This window comes from Sorex araneus, chromosome 5 (genome assembly GCF_027595985.1).
Source record: "Sorex araneus isolate mSorAra2 chromosome 5, mSorAra2.pri, whole genome shotgun sequence".
Taxonomy (NCBI): Eukaryota; Metazoa; Chordata; class Mammalia; order Eulipotyphla; family Soricidae; genus Sorex; species Sorex araneus.
In genome coordinates, this window is record NC_073306.1 from 191178452 (window position 1) to 191185446 (window position 6995).

The 6995-nt window shown below is 37.4% G+C and overlaps 1 pseudogene; it reads right to left on the bottom strand.

Annotated features, from left to right (window-relative positions):
- Positions 1-1772: 1772 nt before the first annotated feature.
- LOC129405042 (uncharacterized) lies at positions 1773-4666 on the bottom strand (annotated as a pseudogene).
- Positions 4667-6995: the final 2329 nt, after the last annotated feature.

Consider the following 6995-nt stretch of genomic DNA (forward strand, 5'->3'; position numbering starts at 1 on the left):
TCAATACAAAATTCTGTGATTTTCTATGAACGTGTATTGCGCAAAGAAATGAAACTATTAAGAGAAAGTAATACATTTGCTTGTATGAGTCATAATATATTTAAATTTATTATTTAATCCATTTTTCTAACAATAAGCATTCTTAATGAGACAGTGAAGAGGATATTGAATTAGTCAATTAGAGAGTATAGAAAGGCTTCAAATGAATGAAAAGAACAGCAAAGCAATACTGATTACTTGAAAATAGACTAAAATTGCATTGTTTTCCATAGATAATACATATTCTTATATCAGAAATTCATCATATTTTTTTCTTCCAGTGTGTAATTCAAAAATATTCTACAACTGTGTAGAACCAACTGATATTCTCCTGTGCATTGTCTGGTTTGCATTTATTAATAAGAAACACAAATCTACTTGGAAGAAGCTATTTTACAGGGTATATTAATGTTAATAAGGTTATGCACAATAAGTAACAAACTTTTGCACTGGGAATTGGGAGATGACCCTTCTCTGCATTATTCTAGATCCTTTCTTTTTTCAAAGCTTCAGAAGACAAGATAAAAATGCGCCAATTTCTCCAGGGAATCATAAACATATGTTCTTAGAATAAAAGTCTAGTTTTAAAATGCATCAAGAACAGGAGTACTTGATACATGTTATAATATCAACTCCACAGCGACCTTGCATCTCTTATAACTCCTGTTCTCCTCTTTGTGTATAGAGGAGTAAACACAGTCAAATATGCACATGAATGTGAATGAGAAAGGTATGTGTGTGTGACAAGGAAAACTTTTAACTCCGTTGTCCTTAGCATGAAATTGATGTTTCTAAGGCAAGGACTTTAGTAAATTTATAAAGCTTAAAACAGCTTTAGTAAATATAATTTTAACTTAGGTAAACTTCCTTGTTTAATTCTTGTTTCTTATTGTATACTCTTCTTGTTTGAAGTTCAGGAATCATCTATTTATAAATATTTTAATTTTAGTTCAGAGTAATTTAAAATTAAACTTATAAAAGTTATAAGATATGCTTTTGATTGAAAATATTCAAATAATTGGGCCAGATAAATAGTATAATAGGTAGGTGTTGGCTTTGTATTGGCCAACACCAGTTTGATTCATAGAAATCACGGACAGGAGTGATCCATGAGTATGGAACTAAAACTGAATACTGTCAGGTGTGGCCTCCAAATAAGGAAAAAAATAATAAAAAATTATTCAAGTAGTAACCTAACTTTAGTAATAGTTGTTTTTTGAGATAACAGTTTGCAAATTATGTATAAAATTTCATACACTTTCAATGTATATATCATCACTTATAAGGGCCAGCCAGTGTTACAGACTCCTGAATATTAATATATGGCTCCTTATATTGATTTTTATGTATCATTACCATTACTTAGAGTTAACATTTGATAATCATTTCCAGCAGGTATAATAAAGTAAAATAATGCATGCTGCAAATATTGCATCACTTGTATCACTTGTCATCCAGTTGCTCATCAATTTGCTCGAGTGGGTGCCAGTAATGTCTCCATTCGTCCCTGTCGTGTGCTAGTGTAGTCTAATGGTGTCTGCTTGCTCCAGAAACATGAGGAGCTTCAAACTATTCACTCAGGGTCTTGACGAATACATTTGACCATCCTCTAGGTGGGTGGCCAGGCATTCTTTTGATGTCCGTGGAATCCAGTTGGTAACAGCTCTAGTCATCTCCAAATCAAATTACGAGCTCAGCCCATCTGATTTTCAACACCTTGGCAAACTTGTTGATCATCGTTGAAGGTCAGAAATCCGGATTCCTTCTCTCACTTGAGTGAAACATGATATTCCAAGCATAGCTCTTTCAATTCCTCTTTGGGATACCCGAAATAGCGTTCTCATCTTGTTTTCATAGGGCCCAGGTCTCTGAGGCGTATATTAGTGCAGTAAGAACAGTGGAGTCAAAAAGATGTGACTGGAGCCAAAGGTTCTTTGCCTTTTTAACTACTTCAACGCTATTGAAGGCTTTCCATACCACTCTCTTCCTCCTGCGCAGTTCAGGTGCCAGGTCGTTTGCCATGTTGAGTTCTCAACATAGGTACACAGAACTGCTACATTCGGATATGTTCATTCCGTTGAGAGCAAATGGAATGTCAGGGACTAATTTGTTTTTCATACACACTGTCTTCATGATATTCAGCTGCAGTCAGAACTTCCCACACTCATAATCGAAGTCGGCCAGCATTCGTGCCGCTTGGCTTATATTTGGTGTTATTCGAATGATATCATCAGTGAAGTGGAGGTTGTGTATTTGTCGACAGTCTATCTCACTCCAATTTCTTCCCATTCCAGTTGTCGCATGACATTCTCAAGGTGGCACTGCAGAGTTTCGGTGAAATAGTATCATCCTGTCAAACCCCTCTCTTTACATTGATGATCACTTCCTTGTGGGATGTGAGATCCTGGTGGTGAGTCCGTAATACAGCTCATGGAAGATCCTGATGTACTGAGTTTGAACACCCTGTTTGGCTAGGGCTTTGATGACTTCTTCAGTCTCAACAGAATAAAATGCCTTCTTTAAATCAATGAATGTTCAACAGAGCAGCATCTTGAACTCTTGCTAAAGCTCAATGAGCTTGGACACCATGTGGCTATGGTCACTCATGCTGAATCCTTTTTGGAACCTGGCTTGCTCGCATGGTTGTCCTTTGTCTAGTGTTCTACTAATACTATTCAGGATGACACAAGTGAATATCTTGTAGATGGCAGACAACAGGCAGATTACGCATAAGTTGCCAATGTAGTGGATGTCTCACTTCTTGTACAATAAAAAAGTCCTGCTGTATTTTCATTGGGATGAAACCTTGAATTCAGACAGGTAGCATGTGAAGAGCTGAGCCAGTGTATTGATGAGTACTGGCGGCAGATTCTTCAGGTGTTTGGGTCTGACCTTGTCTAGACCGGGTATTTTATGTTCTTTACTGAAGAAACAGTGTGTCAGATTTCAGAAGGGAGAACGCTGGGAACAATATATCCATCCTGCAGAATTTGGTATGTGGGCAGGTGGACGTGCCTATCTAAGAGATCTGTTTAGAAGTCACGGATAATCTTTTCCATTGCTCTTCTGGAAGATGTGATAGAACCATCAGGACATCAGATGGCTGTCATCTTGGTCTTGTAGTTCGAGAAGGACAGGCACACACTGAGAATACTTTTCCTGGCTTCAGCCACATTGGTCAACATTGTTGCTCTTCTCTCTTGAGGTCTTCCTTTTTTGCTTCTCTGCACAACTTTGCAAGCTTGGACATTAGCTTGTGATTGCCTGATGATCGTGCCAAGCCACGTTGTTCAATAAGCTCGAGAGTTTTCGAAGACAGGCGTCTTTTAGTGACTTTCTCTATCAGAATTATTTGCACAATTGTGGAGATGCTGAACCAGTCCATCATATTCCTCATCGATGTTGTCAATGACGGCATCTTCCTATATTGCCACAATAGTGCCAAAGAGCTCCCAGTTGGTGGTTGTTTGGGGAGTTCTCTTCTTAAACTTTGCAGCCCTTTCTCCCCACTCCGTGAATTAGAATTTTGCATGAAGGAGACAGTGGTCTTATCTCATTTGGAAATTGGGGACAACGGTGACATTGGTCAGGCAAAACTGTCGAATGAATATGATGTGGTCAATTTCGTTGTGGAACTGTCCACTGGGAGATTCCCATGTCCAATGTTTATAGTCAGCCTTCTCGAACTGCAAGTTACCATAGATGGTCTTGGTGAACATGATGAACTCAAGACAGTCTTTCACCCTGTTCGTTCCATTCTAGGCCTTGGGTCCCGATGTGGAGTTCTTCGGGCGACCTTCTCGGTCCTATCTTGGCATTAAAATCACCGATAATGACCTTGTAGAAGGTGTGGTCTTCTTTATAGGACTTCTCCAGCTCCATGTAGAACTTCTCAATTTCTTCTTTGTCATAGTTGGATGTCGGTGTGTAGATGACAAATCGGGTTGTTAGGCATTTAAACGAATCAATGCTCATGGCTGAGGTCATGTTGATGAGGACACTGACATCACTGACGCCTCTACTGTTGCATGTTCTGAGGAACAGTTCTTCTCCAGTGTTGAAAACTGCGTGATGTGATCAATACCTTCTCATTTGGGTCAATCCAATGATGTCATACTTGATCTTCTGTGCTTGCCCTATCAGGTCCTAGATGGATGCTTCCGATGCCAGCACACGTGTGTTAAAAGTGCAGATAGTCATTTTAGTCCTTGGATTGGTCTGCCTAATTCAGCCCTGAGGTTTTAACAGCCTCTCATTGCTCTCATTGCTCGTCCTTCTCAATGCTGCCATATAAGGGTCAGGGTCAGGGGAATGAGGCCTATTTTTGTTACTGATTTTGTCATATTGAATATGCCACGGGTAGCTTGACAGGCTCTGCCATGTGGGTGGCATGTTGTAGCAATCTGCATGCTGACAAACATGCCACACATCTTGTTCATGCATGGACGTGCTGCTCACGTACAGAAAGTGCTGGTCAGTTTGACACAGTCAATGCAAGCAGTCCAGCTCTGCACCTGTCTGCATCTCTGGGCAGCATCTGCTGATTTGCTCTTTGCCAGTTGGCACCATTGCCACCCCCTCGGAATGATGAGGCGGTGAACCCGTATGGGGGAAAAAGATATTGCATAGTAAGAGATAAGTGTTTTTTTATATAAAGACAATTTTAATATATATTTAAAAAAGTGTAACTGGAGTTATAGTATAGTAGATAGGGCACTTGGTTTGCAGGTGTCTGACCTGAGTTTGATCCCTGACATCCAATAAGGTCCCCTGAGAACCACCAGGACTCATTCCTGAGTGCAGAGCCAGGAGTAACCCCTGAACATTGCTAGCTGTGGTCCCACCTCAAAAAATGAAATAAAAGCAATAGATTTTTGAATACTGAATTAAGTAAATTAACATTTTAAAAATAAGCGTGTTTTATAAACATAAATATATAATATGGATTCATAAAAATCTATAACTTAAACCATCATATATAACATATATACTTCTTTCAGGAGATAGGTAGCATAGTGAATAAGGCACTTGGCTTGCACATAGCCAAGCCAGGTTTGATCCCTATCAGCATTCACTACCAAGAGTAAGGTCTGAGTACAGCTGGGTGTGGCCGAAAATACTCCTCCTCCCAACTATACATACATATATATATATATATATATATATGTGTGTGTGTGTGTGTGTGTGTATGTATATATATATATGTATATATATATGTATAGATTAAACAAATATAATGGCCTAAACCAAATCAACTTTGGGACAATGTTAAGGTGTAAATAAATCTAACACATCATATTCTTAATATAAAAATCTAGATATTATGATTAAATCAATGTTTCCAAATTTATTTCTTTCCTTTGTTTTTGTTCTGGGGCCTCATCTGGCAGTTCTCAAGATTTAGCCTGGGTGGCTCTGTGATCAGGGATCACTCTTGGCAGCTCTTGAGAGATCACATGAGGTTCTAGGCAATCAATCAGGATCTGCTGTTTGCGAAGTAAAAAAAGTTAACCTGTGAACTACCTCTCCAGAACTGCCGATATGTTTTGCTACTATGAAAAAGAGGAAACTCTTCTTATTGTATTTATTTTTATCATAGATTTTTATTGCTAGTACCTGGAATGTAGGAAAATTGTATGACATGAAATAAAAAAGATGCGCAGGGTAGAGAATAAAAGCTCTTTGGCAGTTTTCTTTTTCAGGATAGTCTATCATATTCAGTGTATCCCTCATAATCTGAGGGTCTCAGAAGTGGAGATGTATAGTGTCTTCTTCCCTCTGAGAAAGTCAAGGAACTAGAAAACTAAACTGGAGAGAAGAAAACACATTATTCACAATAGTGTCATACACCCTGTAGACTTTGAACAATGTAATTGATGATAATGATTCTGTGACTGCCCATGAGCACTGCCCTATAATTCTTAACTTTAACGCTTTCATTATTCTGCTTCCATACTGTAACCTCCAAAATCAGACAATATAAACCTATAGTTCAGGAGAAAATGCTGTCCATTTTCAAAATTAAAAAAAAAAATCTTTCTTCTGATTTCTTTTACCTCAAATCTTGAAGTGCCAGCTTTTCTCTTTCCTATTCTTTTACAAAAATCCTCTCTGATTGGAATGAACTCTGTTTCCAATTTTTGTGACAGGCATCTAAGAATTATGGCACTAGCACTTACCCTCTTGCTCACATCAAACTGTTCCTCTGTTCTTGGAATAATTCAGAGGATGTGATATTTGAGCAATACATTGTGAAAGGACACAGACAATTGATGTCAATGGTAGTGAGCTCTTGTTGAAAGAACGGCCTGACCCTTGAAACCATCTTGAAGGACAATAAGGACACTTTTTTTTTACAGACGAACAATGAGATGGTTTAGGATTAAGGAATTTTAATACTTACACAAACCCTTAGATTCTATCACAGTATTTTTATTTAGGTCTTAAGAATCTCAGTTTATGAGAAATTGAGATTTACCAAAGATCACATTTATTAGTTGCTATAATTCTTATTCACTGGATCAGAATAAATCAATTAATATGTCAATTTTACCAATATTCCCTTTCCTCAGAACACATCAGTTTTAAATAAAGTTTTTGAATGCAAAATCATTAGTTTTTATGGATTAGTAAAAAATACACTGAGTAAAATATATTTTAGGTACTATTTATTTATCTTTTTTTCAGTAAAGGGTAGGAAGCAAATCTGGCATTCAACTACCCTTCAGCTTCAACTTAAATTTTCTGTGTTTTTCATGAACCTTTCCCAGGAAATGGAAGAACAAATTATAGACACTGAATTATAAACACTTGTCTCTTTCTTGTAATTTTTACTTATATAAAATAAAAGTTTTTATAAAACAAAGTATCATTTTCCCTTTTCAATTTCAATTTTGATGTACAAGATCACCTATATTTTTCTGTACTTTGTGTTTTCTAGATGGTAGATTTTTATG